The 14,278-nt window shown below is 35.0% G+C and overlaps 1 protein-coding gene across 9 annotated transcripts in view; it reads right to left on the bottom strand.

Annotated features, from left to right (window-relative positions):
- LOC137632488 (F-box/WD repeat-containing protein 2-like) overlaps positions 1-14,278 on the bottom strand; it is a 477,230-nt gene that overhangs the window by 42,236 nt on the left and 420,716 nt on the right. The window contains exon 1 of one of the 9 annotated variants that reach the window (XM_068364451.1): positions 2,575-2,674. The exons of 7 other annotated variants lie outside the window; for them this stretch is intronic. The gene's annotated coding sequence lies outside the window, so the exon portion shown is untranslated. Of the gene's footprint in view, positions 1-2,388; positions 2,547-2,574; positions 2,675-14,278 lie in introns of those variants that run through there. One more of the 9 variants, XM_068364448.1, reaches the window with a different exon arrangement.

Genomic DNA, 14,278 nt, shown 5'->3' with positions numbered 1-14,278 from the left:
CGACACAGATTAAATTATACTAAATTTCAAAATCGATTGTACTTCCTTCTTGAAGACGTCTGTATGTGATGGTGGTCTAGCTGAAACTAAAGGGGAGGAAGGTAAAAATTGGCTGTTGTAGAACAATAGCATATCAGGAAACTTGTGCATAAACATTTGGAAGCTCGCAATTGGTTAAAAAAGCCAGGTAACGATTATGTCATACAAAATACAGAAAAGCAAGTGCAAGCAACGAATGTGCATAAACTCACCATTAGTCTCCCAAAAGTAATCAATTTCAATCTACCGATATGTAAGTTACAGTATTATACTCCACCGCTATTAAACATATAGAGAAAAATGGCAAACTAGTCAGTACTCGTCCATTCCTTATAGCAAATTCCAGTTTCGCTAGTAATTAAAGTATAATACATCTACCGAGAACTGCTACAAATGGTCAAAAAGCATACACGGAGCACAGATAATATGTACTGTATGGCACTGACAAGATTGCAACGGTGTACAGTCATAAACTGATCCATCTACTGCCATTTTAGTCAATATAACCCTATTGAACTTATGTGGAGCCAATTGGAAAAACTATACAATATGAAAAATTAATTTCATTCTGTCAGACTACTGCAGGAATCACTGGATAGAATAACAAAAGAAGATTGGGGCTATGTCGAGACTTTGCAACATGAAGGTGCAAATTGATCTTGACTCCCGTGACGACGACGACAATTTGCATTAAAGCCAATGTTTTTTACCAAGAATTTATTTACGTACTGGTGCAGAATATATAAATAAATAAACAACTGTTTTTGTTTTCCTTCAAAAGAAAAGAAGCGTATTAAAAGATGCTATGTATAACATCAATATATATACATCAGTATTTACTTTATCCATTTATACAAAAATGATACAAAATATATGTAAATAATAAATATACAGGAATAAATAAATAAATAGAATAGGGAATGAAAATAACTAAGGATTGTAGTTTACCTATAAGAAACCAACCATTTCCCATGACTCACAAGGTCTTAAAATTAAAACATCCCCCAAGTGTTTAATCCAGCTTAACTTCATGTGTGTTTGTTTTAAGACTCGTAAAGGAAAGTGATCGAAAGAACAGGATTCCTCCACTAAGTATTTTGAGAAAGGCCGCCGATCAACGGCCAGCTTCAATTTGAATAACTATAGATAAGAGAGTATTCCTGTAATTAGCCTTCATACATTTTTGGGTAAAGTTTTACTGTATTACAGATTTTCATTTCGAACAGAAAATATATGTTTTCCTGTAGTAAATAACGTGATTTGACCGAATTTGACCTTCATTTCAACCACAAACAAACAGAACAACCAGTTCGACTAGCTTTAAGTAGCCGAACTGGTTGCTGTTATTACGACTGAAATGAAGGTGAAAACCAGTTAAATCACATTATTTTCTACAGGAAAACATATTTTCTGTTAAAATGTTTAAATATAAGGTCTCTTGTTATATGTTTCCTGTTAAAATGTTTAAATATAATGACTTGTTCAATTTCCGAATCAATTCACACGTCAAGAACGTATGTACTGCGAACGCTTATATTAGCAATGTTACACGTTACCAATGTTACACAGAGATTGCTAACATTAGCGTAGGATATAGATATATATATTTCTGAAACTGTTCATTTGCGACGGGAACGAGTGTCATTTTCGAAGAGCGGAACTTTTTCTATAGAAAAATGTAGTTTTTTGCCTAGGTTACATTGCCCTGTAATACACTACAACAATATCCATTTTTGTTCTTTACACAAATTTGTAGGATAGTTACTGACAACACAAAATATATGTATTTTTCCAACTGGTCGAAGTGTAATCTATGTATTTGTCATTTATGACTGGTGTAACACAGTCCAATCATATTGGGTTACTACACACACAGTCCCCATTTCCCCAATAGGTTATTATTATTATTATTATTATTATTATTATTATTATTATTATCCAAGCTACAACCCTAGTTGGAAAAGCAAGATGCTATAAGCCCAGGGGCTCCAACAGGGAAAAATAGCCTAGTGAGGAAAGGAAACAAGGAAATAAACAAATGAAGGTTCCCCTATACCTATTACATGTAAAGGGAAGGGGACACAAAATCATTGGTTTCCACAAATAATGATAAAAATATATGCTAATCAGTTGGAAATTATATCGTTAATGTATCTGGTGAGAAATCAAAGTACCAAAATGCCTCAAATTAATGTAGGTTAGTAAATACCTTCGCCAAGTATATACAATGTTACCTGGTATCCTAGAGTGGACTTACTTAAAGACTGATATACTGCTACTTTCGAGTTAGTGAAAACTTCAGGTAGGCTATTGCCACGAAATTAAATACCAATACCATATAGTTCTTACCTAATAAATTCTGTCACTTGGAAAGCTCCAACCTAAAGCAGACCATAACAAAAGTAGGGCCATCCACGGGTAGCCCCACACCAGGTAACCAAAACAAAACAAAAAACTTGACATTTCTCGTATTCATAGATATAATATAATTATTTGGATATTTCTCCGCGTTAAGGATGCGCATCCATTATGTACCTGAATCTTTTGTTTCCTTCTAAAAAGGACAAAACTGGCTCATTTATACGAGTCACTGCTTTCGTATGCATGATTATTGAAAATTAACACACTAACAGTAACTCCCCAAACTGAATCTGAACCTCGGCGGCATTCTGAATTCTGATCAATCTAAAACCACAGTAACATATGTCTATGGAGACCTTGACTTCTGCGTTCATAAGCTGCTTCACCTGAACTACCTCTGACATTTTCATTTATTTGTTAGGTGAAAACATCTACAGTAGTTATAATTTCATACAATTGGGCTACCATTATACATATACAGCAAATTTCAAAGCTATTCAAGTATTATTTCTAATAAATATTTTCGATATGTTAATTCATGGAATAAACGTTCTCTATTCTACTGTCATGAACGTTCCCCAGCTGACGAATATAAACAAGTCGTGCTAAATAGAAAACTCCTATTAAAATTCTAAACTGTGAAACCATGTCAAAATTTTACATAAACTCCATACAGCAATACGATCACTTCTGTTCATATGAAGTTAAGTCATTATCATTTTTTTTTGAGATTATACACACCAATATGTTATAAGTCGTGTCACACACAATGTTAAATAGAACATATTTTGAGATTTGTGTGTGAAAAGGCTGTATTTTAAAGTAAACCCAGTTTTGAAATGAGTTTTTGTTTTTCATCATTGGTTTGAATTTTAATTTCTTTTTAAATAACATTGAAAAGTTTGAAAAACTATGTATAAGCTTAAGATCATCCATTTGTCAACCACAGTGGGGGTTGGGCTTGCCCGGCTGACGTTCTGGTGATTATCTATTCTGATGGAACTAGAACTGAAACCAGACACCTTTAACCTTTATATATATATATATATATATACAGTATATATATATATATATATAGGTGCTACTATAGCGTGAGGTCTACCACACTATAGCGTGAGGTCTACCTCCCGTTAGCACTATAGTGTGAGGTCTACTGCTGAGTTATTCGTCCCTCATAGATAAAACACATTTCATACATTTGTTTAAACAATAAACACTTAATTTAAACATATCTTAGAAATGACTTAAATAGATCATTGGATTTCTAATTAAATTAAAAAAAAAGGAATAAAGGTAAAAACAAACATGTTATTATATATTTCCATACATTTATTCTAGCGATACACTCTTCGTACATCAAACAGGTTATCATATATTTCCATACATTTATTCTAGCGATACACTCTTCTTCCATCAAACAGGTTAATCTAGCGATATAGACTTCGTACATCTTCTAAGAATGACACAAATAGATCATTAGATTTTTTTCTCATCACCTTCCAGCAAAAATGATCAAGATGAGACTGGAACAGCTGACGACCAACACCTCGAATTCTCTTCAGAATCATCGTTTTAGCGCCCAACCACGATCGCTCAATTGATATCTCTTTTGGGCCGAGGGAAAAACTGATTTAGGAGCTCCATTTGCTTCCTTTTATATGGACAGGTCCCGTTTTTGATGGATTTGGGCAGTTCACATGTTCGATGGTTAGGTGTGGGCCTTTGGGACGCTGGTCAAGCGGTAGACCTCACCCTCCACCTGGGTAGGCGACATATGGCGGTAGACCTCACGCTATAGTAGCACCTATATATATATATATATATATCAGCATGAGATCGCATGGATATGCGCCTTGGTAAACGCATTCTCCTTTATATGCAGATAATGCATTCAGACTAATCTCTCTCTCTCTCTCTCTCTCTCTCTCTCTCTCTCTTATATATATATATATATATATATATAAGTGATACGGATAATCTCTGTGTTGGTGCAGGCCCATGCATATACAGTATTCGCGTGTGTAGCACAAGTCTATGTGTATGTATGTATGTATGTATGTATGTATGTATGTATGTATGTATGTATGTATATATATGTGTGTGTGTGTGTTACATACAGTATAAATATGTATGTAAGTATATGATCAGCCATTATAATCTTCATAATCTAAGAACATTTGAAATTTGAAACATTTTCAACTTAACCAAAGATCTGTATTGTCTTCTAGTTAACAAAGGTTCATAAGAACTTCAGCTTAAACATATTCGTGAAATTCGCAGAGTAGTATTCTAGGATATGGGGAACCACAGTTGGATGGGTGTTCGCTCCTAAAGGAGTACGTCATTGAAAGAAATGGATGACTTACAGTAAAGAACACAAATAAACTGTGCTCTTTTTCTATAATAAATAAAGATAGTTTAATGAAATATTAAAATTGCTTTACTGTTAAAACGAATAAAATGGAGAAGAAATAAGAGGAGAAGACAGCAGGATAGGTGGACATGGAGGGAGAAAATAAGGTAAAAATGAAGAATGATGGAAAAAGAAAACCAAAGAGTAAGGAACGATCGAGGAGGTGGCATAAAGATGAATGGATCAAGTATAAATTACATGACGTCATAACTGCATTGGTCAATGATGCAGAGCACGAAGATGGAGAAAAACGAAGACTGATAAGAGACAAGCGAAGTTGAGAGGATACCTAAAATAGAAAGGAATGGAAACAGGTGATGGAAAGAAAAAAGGGAAAGCATAAAAGGAGGGGGAATAGGCATAGCCTAGAAAGAAGATGAAAAAGACAAGACTGAAAAGGAAGAGAAAGAGTTAAATTAGGAGCAGTTAAAACCTTTATTTCCTGGATTATTGGTGGCATTTATTGCTAATCAACGCTAATCATGAGTGAATTTATTATCCTCAATTGTGTGTTGAAAAATATTTATGAAGTTTTTCCTTCGGAATCGAGTTACCTTAAACAATCTTTTAAAATCAATTGTGGGTCGAATGAGCAAGGCTACCTAACATGGAAGTCAAGAATAAAAACGAGTGATCACTACTCGTGAAGGCAGAGAAGGTTATATATAAAATATGTATGATACCCACGTAGAATGAATGGCGATGTAAGGATTAAACACACTGACTGAACCCGGGTATCACGTCTCTTTCACCCAAAATGATTAACTGGGCATCACTTCTCTCGAGGTTGGGCTGTGGCACCCTAGCAGTACCAACTGAACTCGGCTGGGTCCCTGGTTAGGCTGGAGGAACGTAGAGAGTAGAGGTCCCCTTTTTTGTTTTGTTTCTTGTTGATGTCGGCTACCCCCCAAAATTGGGGGAAGTGCCTTTGGTATATGTATGTATGTACTTCTCTCCAATTAATAACTACGTAGTTGAGAGCATTCCATATGTGGGATAGGTGAAACACAGATGATGGGTAACTAATGGATAGGAATTACTATGCAATGTGATAAATAAGTGCAATAGATAAGGTGCAATATATAGTCTCTCCTGATAGCTCAGTCGGTATGGTCACTGCAGGCATAGTTTCCAGCCGAACAGGTGGTGGTTCGAATCCCCACCCGGCCAGAAGCTGTTACCATAAAATGAATTCCAAGTGGATATATATTCCCAAGATAGAATTCGGTATTAAATGCCATTCGTGGGTGATATTTACATTAATTAAAATCACGCGTGCTTGTGATATATGTTCATCATACAGTATATGTCAGACTCAAATTGGTCAACATACCAGATGATATGGCACATCGGAAATACAGTAACATATTTCTTCTTTCCAATTGTTATCCATACAATAATGGGTCGGTTGCCTGGTGCATCCTCTCCAATGCCTCCATACCTCCACCTTATCTCGACATCTTAGTCACTGCATCCCTCTCGATCATCTCCCCCTTACAGGTTCTTCGCAAACCCTCCTCACTCCCTCTCCACCATCCAGCCTTAACACGTGCAAACACCATCTCAGCCGTGACACTCTTATTATTATTATTATTATTATTATTAAATGCTAAGCTACAACCCTAGTTGGAAAAGCAGGATGCTATAAGCCCAGGGGCCCCAACAGGGAAAATAGCCCAGTGAGGAAAGGAATCTTCACTACACCTGCCATTTTTATTTCATAATTTTTTAATATTTCAAGCATGTATGGGACTCTTAATGGAAATTCAAGAAAGTCTCGCATTTAATGCAACTGATGTCTAGGGAACATATTAAATATCCCGGGAATATATATCACGATAACACTAAAGTTATGAAAAGTAAGAAAAAATTATATAGTGTTATATCAAGTAAAAATAAACATTTATTAAGTTATAAATTGTATTCCCGAAGAAAGAATTTCAGGCAGAAAAAAGAATGAATTTCCCACAATGGCATGAAATTCCTCAAGTTCTTGCTATGATAACATGGGATGATAATAATTTGTAAGAGTAATTTAATAGTAAAATATCTTCATAAAACCCCTTCATAATGCCCTCATTGTGAAAAAAAAATCTCATAAATATTAAATATGTGGGGTTAAGATTTAATAATCCGATCTCTCTCTCTCTCTCTCTCTCTCTCTCTCTCTCTCTCTCTCTCTCTCTCACAATAGTTAATCTACTGTATATCATTTTCATGCTTCTGTCTAGTGCAAATTCTGCACGTATGTGATCACTTCAAGAAAGAGTAACAAATTAAAACATTATTCCAAAGTCGAATATGAGAGAGAGAGAGAGAGAGAGAGAGAGAGAGAGAGAGAGAGAGAGAGAGAGAGAACATTTGATCTGTCATGTGGGTTTTTGAAGATTCCTTTGTGTTGGGTTTTCTTCGAACCTTGAAGGTATAATACTTTGGGTACGTCCCTCTCCACCCACCTTTTACTCACACGGCTTCATTAAACTTCCTATCAAGAAACATTCTAAAGTAAATTTACTTTTGGCAATCACTCTCCCTCTCAACTATTCCGATCCCACTGTTCCCAAACCTTATGACTTAGAAATGGAGAGGGGGCAGGGCACAGTCTAGTCTAGGTGTTTTATAGGACAGGGAAGGGTGATAGTTTATTCTTAAACCGTTGTTGCTGTATGTCTCACAGGGATTGAGCTTGCTAGTCCTTCTCTGAAGGGCTTCAAACTTTTAATTATATAACACTGTTAATTTGAAGCAATCGCTTAAAATTTCTGCTAATACGTTAAGTGTATATAACTTTTACCTCAGCAGATCGAGGAGTAAAATTATTTTGTAAAGTCAAAACAATGTTAATTAGATCAAGTAATATAGGATTTGAATGAAATTGGCTAGATACCTGAAAAATTTATGAATGAAGAAAAACATTAAATATGGCGTATCAGGAAATACATTTGGCTTAAGGAGTAGAAATACGACTAATTTATGCCCAACGTTTTCGACAAAAGACAAATATAAAATTTTTTATTGGGATACGGGTCTTATTTGAATACCCTAACATGTGAAATGTATGTCCACCTTTATAATCTAATTCTACGGCTGTGTCAGTTCGATATAAGAATTGGAGATAAAGGATCCACAATGAGTAAATGGAATTGCTCTGCACAAGGAGAAGTTTGCGACCATTACCATTATAATTAACTAGTAACTACATTATCTTCAGAATAAACCATCAAGTTACTTGATAAGGTCAATAGTATCTGTGTGTTAACAGATGTGGGTAACAAATAATCCTTAGATAGTGTAAGTAAAAATATGGCCGTCTTTGCTTATAGGTGTGGGAATGTATTGGAAGGGATAAGATGCCTGAGATGGACTTCTGGCCTTTTTTAACCAAATAAAATGCGTCCTTTTTCTAGGTACCATGTTATAAATTAAAAAAAAAAAAAAAAATACGTGTCTAAAAACTGAGACGAATAATAGCAATATATCGTATCCATGTTGTTTACATGGATTACATAGATTCTAATATATTATACAAATTACATATCAAATGTATAGAACAATCATCATAAGTTTTACATGAAACAGAGAGTTACATATCTATTTATTTATAATCTTTACGGCAAAGCATAATTATTTTTATGTTACCTAACTTAAACTCAGTTATTTTGACCTTATATCTTAAATAGATTACCTCCTTGAACATGTGGAATTTATTACAACTATTCAGCTTTCGAATGACACCAAACTGCATTCTTCAACATAAACGTAATTTCACACAGACCGATGAATCACTAAGGAACCTCTTCGTGGCGTTAGTACTTAGTCCTTAAAATTTAACGCACATTAGCTGTTACGAAGAAAACTTTAATGCATACTATTGGAAAGGTAATTTTTGAGTTTTGTAAGAACATTGTTTTGAGATATTACTCATTTTTAAAACGTCCCCGAAATAATTTCGTTGGCATAAAACTTAACTTTGCACAGACTAATCAGTGAGAAATATCGCGAAGCTCAAAATAATGCAGTCGGCGAGATGTATATACAATTGGATACAGGAGTTTCTGACAACCACCACAAATCCCAACCTTTCTCGGTCCAAGGAAGTACACCATGTCACTCTCGTACTTCGCGAGAGTAGCCAGATAGTGTAGGGAAAGATAGGCCCGGAGCACACTAGCGACTCTGTGGCGCCACAAAGCCACAGCATCGCGTGGCGGGGATGTGGTCTCCCATAGGTTTCCATTGTTTTCAAAGCCACACCACGCCTGTGGCGGGGATGAGCGACAGAGAGCCACAGTCGCTTGCCACAGTCGCTAGTTTGCGCGGCTAAACTTGAAAACAATTGAAACCTATGGGAGACCACATCCCCGCCACACGATGCTGTGGCTTTGTGGCGCCACAGAGTCGCTAGTGTGCTCCCAGCCTAAGTTAGAGTTGGCAGGGAGGGGCTAAACACAGGAACTAGCCGAGCAGTAAGGTTGTGGCTGGGTGCACTTCCTCAGATCGAGGTGCACCAGGATATCCTGTTTCCAACTGTACACGAAGAGTTTAATGAAATAAGACAACTAGGGAGTTTCCTAAGCCATTTATCCAAATTTAAATCAGAGAAAACGCACAACTATAGTAATAGTTACAGGTCTACGGAGAATTCGGCCCAGTTTTAGCAATTTCTTTTTCTTCTCCTCTCAATATTACAATGCCAATTAGGTAAGACTATCCCGTAAATGTTGGTATCTTTTAACACCTACACTTCAATCCCCATTAAATCAAGAATATCAGAACTCGAAAGTGCATCTGGTAACCGGTTTTTTTTTTTTTTTTTTTTTTTTTTTGTTATTCACATTTCTAAATATATAGCATGTAAAATTATAATTATTTAATTCCTAGGGAGGACATTTTCACAAAACAAGAATTACAAAATATATAAATAAATGACAGGTAATTTTACCAATCAATCCTAAATAACAGGAAGACATCACACACACGAATGTACATCCTACATGAGATCATTTCTATTCTCTCGTAACAGCGTCTCACTGCCATTCTATAATAAGTGCTTTCCCTAAAAGGCATAAGGTTAAATCATGGTCAGGTTTAGAGCATTTATAACATATGACTCTAATTTTGGCTTAAAATATTCGTTGGTAAAGTGAATCAAATTTCATGGGTTTACTTCAGACTTAATATTAGAAATTACACACACACACACACACACACACACACACACACACACACACACACATATATATATATATATATATATATATATATAATATATATATATAGATATATATATATAATAAACATATATATACATATATATATAAATATATATATATATATATATATATATATATATATATATAAGAATAACAGAATATGTCCCTAGATATTGCAAACTAAGCAAGGGAAGGAAGAGAAGACGATGGACTGACGAAATAAGAAAGTGCACTGTAAGTGGAAGGACATGCCTGAGGCCTTTGTTCTGCAGTGGACTAGTAACAGCTGATGATATATATATATATATATATATATATATATATATATGTGTGTGTGTGTGTGTGTGTGTGTGTGTGTGTGTGTGTGTAAAGCTTCAAAGGGGAAAGTGAAAAGACTCGATTGGAGTTCGTGCTTCACCTCTTATAGGTGACATCATCGGCGAAAAGACTTACTTCTCGTTTTATTGGTGACGTCATCGGTCCGATGATGTCACCCATAACCAAGTTTTTTCATTTTTCCTCTCGTGGGTATAATATATATTTTTGGCTCATCGCGTGTCAGTTGTCATGATTTATATATATACTGTGTATATATATATATATATATATATATATATATATATATATATATATGTGTGTGTGTGTGTGTGTATTTATATATATTATCATCATCATCTCCTCCTACGACTATTGATACAAAGGGCCTCAGTTAGATTTCGCCAGTCGTCTATATATTGAGCTCTTAAATCACTACTTTCTCATTCATCCTCTCCTGCTTCGCACTTCACAGTCCTTAGCCATGTAGGCCTCGGTCTTCCCACTATTCTAGTGCCTTGTGGAGCCCAGCTGAACTAATCTCTCATGGGGAGTGCGAAGAGCATGTCCAAACCATCTCCATCTACCCCTCATCATGATCTTATCCACATATAGCACCCGAGTAATCTTTCTTATTGTTTCATTTCTAATCCGGTCCTGCCATTTAACTCCCAATATCCTTCTGATGGCTTTGTTCTCAAATCTATTAAATCTATTGGAGATTGTTTCATTGTCATACCATGTCTCATGTCCATAGTTACACTGATCTCACTAAACCGATATATAGTCTGATTTTTATTTGTAATTTCAGGCGATTTGATTTCCAAATTTTACTTTATCTAGCCATTGTCTGATTTGCTTTTTTTCAATCTTCCACTAAACTCTAATTTTCAAGACCCTGTATTGGAGATCATAGTTCATAAATACTTGAATGATTCTACCTCATTAATCCTTTCTCCTTCCAATGATATTTCATCTTCCATTGCATACTCCATTCTCATCATCTATGTCTTTCTTCTATTTATCTTTGGCTTAACCTCGTGTGATATTTCATGCATTCTAGTAAGCAAGCAATGCAAATCCTGTGGTGTTCTGCTAACAAGAACAGCATCACCAGAATACTCTAGGTCTGCTAAATTCCTATCACCTATCCAGACCAATCCTTCTCCACCATCTCTGACTGTTCTACACATTACAAAATCCATGAGGAGGATAAACAACAGAGACGACAACACATTCCCTTGGAGTACTCCGTTGTTCACTGTCAATTCATTTGATAAGACTCCATTAACATTAACTTTGCACTTGCTATGTTCATGAACAGACTTAATCAAATTTACATATTTAAGAGGAATTCCATAATAACGCAGGGCTCTCCACAATATTGGCTGGTGCACACCATCAATTATAACTTCTTCCTAAATATGCTAGTTTAGAATATATACATACACACACACATATAATATATATATATATATATATATATATATACATATATATACAATATATATATATATACACACACATATATATATATATATATATATACGCAAAAGCCAGTAGGAAATAATAAAAAGCTTTAGTACCAAGCGCTTTCGTGCATTTTAATACACTTCTTCAGGGTACAATAAAAAGTGAGACATAGTTGAAGGACGTCAATAAGTAAAATATATATACTGTATATATATATATATATATATATATATATATATCAAACTAGCATATTTTGGATGAAGTTATAATGGCCAAACGCCATAATCAAGTAGTTGTTCGAGGGGAATTGATGCACAATTGCGCATGGTACCTGTCAGCTGTCACTACTTGGTGGTTACCCGTCCTGACCCACCGAGGCTCAACTGTCCTCTATACAGTTCTGTATGATTTCCTAAACTGTAAAAGGTAACCCATAACAAAAAGGTAAAGCCCAAAGTAAAAGTAAAACAACATTAAGAAACTTTTTATCACAAATCATTCAAGGTATAACGGAATGATAAAATCTGAGAGAGAGAGAGAGAGAGAGAGAGAGAGAGAGAGAGAGAGAGAGAGAGAGAGAGAGAGACATAAGCAGAAAACAAATTCCTTAAATTAAGCATTGATCAAATACACGAGATGTCTCTTCATAAAAAAAGCCTTTTATAAAATAGATCCAACCATCACAACCTCCCAATTCAGGTGGTCATGCTGATGCTTCCCTCAAAATTTACCCAATTTATAATGGGTCCTGACATTCTGTGCTCCAGCCGCTGGACCTTGATTCCACCCATTCATTCACAGCAGATGTTCAGGGGAAGAGCAAACTGTGTAGGATTGAGTGTATTTTTTTCCTTTTCTCTTTAGGTGTATGTTTATCTGCAATGCTTTATGATTTCTACTATAACAACATTTTCTTACAATTTGTATGAATTATCTGTTTTAATATTGTTTATTTTTTAAAAAGATTTTTTAAAAATTATTCTTATTTTTTCATTACTTCTTATTTCGATTATTTCCTTTTCTCTTTGCCTCACAGGGCTATTTTTCCCCGTTGGAGCCCTTGGGCTTATGGCATCTTGCTTTTCCAACTAGGGTTGTAGCTTGGCTAATAATAATAATAATAATAATAATAATAATAATAATAATAATAATCTCACTCTTGCCTTCACGCTCCTAGGTATATTAATAATCAAAATAGAGATATGTCAAAACAATGAGAATTCAGCTATGATTTTCAAAAATTAGTAATTACAATTGTATGGAAAAAAAATAATACATTATAGGTCATCTGTGTTCCCTGGACGCCAGTATATGGCCTCAATCAGTCAATAATGCCTTTGGAGTCGGACTGTTTGAGGTCTTCTACAGTAGATTGACGACTTTGTATGTTTATTGTAGCGTGAATGTATAATTCGTTTTTCTTAGATATCAAACTATAAAAAGGTTACAATTGAATAATTTAAATAAATTTCATACACAAGGGAGACCAAGCTTAAAATTAATGACGTCACAGTGACATGGGATGCTGGCATCTCTGCAGGACCAGCAACCGCATCTCATCCCTCATGATGGTAACGAATTCAAACAATAACAATAACGTGAGCGACTTTGAGTGACGACTCTACCCCCGACCTGCGGGGTTGCCATCCGTACGATAATTATCACACGTGCACGATAAAATAGGGGTTTGATGCGATACATACTATAGATTGTAGGTTTCTGTACAGTATTTTACATCATTAATAAACAAAAGGATTTTTAACGTGTTCTCTCATGAGGCTGAAGACAACGTTTTGAATAGTATGTTGTCAATAAGTGTTGAATGCAAGAAAATACTTCGAGTAATAATGGTTGATTAAAATAAGGCATTGCCTGGTCGCTGATAGTATTTTATTATTATTATTATTATTATTATTATTATTATTATTATTATTATTATTACTAGCCAAGCTACAACCCTAGTTAGAAAAGCAGGATGCTATAAGCCCAAGGGCTCCAATAGGGAAAAATAGCCCAGTGAGGAAAGGAAATAAGGAAATACATAAATGATGGGAACAAACTAACAATAAATCATTCTAAAAACAGTAACAACGTCCAAATAGATATGTCATATATAAACTATTAACAACGTCAAAAACAAATATGTCATATAAAAACTATAAAAACTCATGTCATAGTAATATTCACGTCTATGTGTAAGACCGACTTGATGTCCGTTTTCAAAAGGATAGTTAATAATGTGGGTGCAAATATAGTCTGCTGTAAGTTTAGTTTTATACGCATTAGTGACATCCATTCCTATGGGCTGGGATGGTTCCGTATGTTTTAAACTGATAAGGCTCTCCGGTCATCTAAAACATGACAAACAGAGAACCACTGGATTTTGCCATGACACTACCAGAGAACAAGGAAAAGCAAACAGATTTATTTGAGGGCAGTAGGTCGTTTTCATCTCTGTATGGAC

Source organism: Palaemon carinicauda, chromosome 41 (assembly GCF_036898095.1).
Source record: "Palaemon carinicauda isolate YSFRI2023 chromosome 41, ASM3689809v2, whole genome shotgun sequence".
Taxonomy (NCBI): Eukaryota; Metazoa; Arthropoda; class Malacostraca; order Decapoda; family Palaemonidae; genus Palaemon; species Palaemon carinicauda.
The sequence above is the reverse complement of the archived record's forward strand: the minus strand, read 5'-3'. Positions and strand labels throughout refer to the sequence as shown.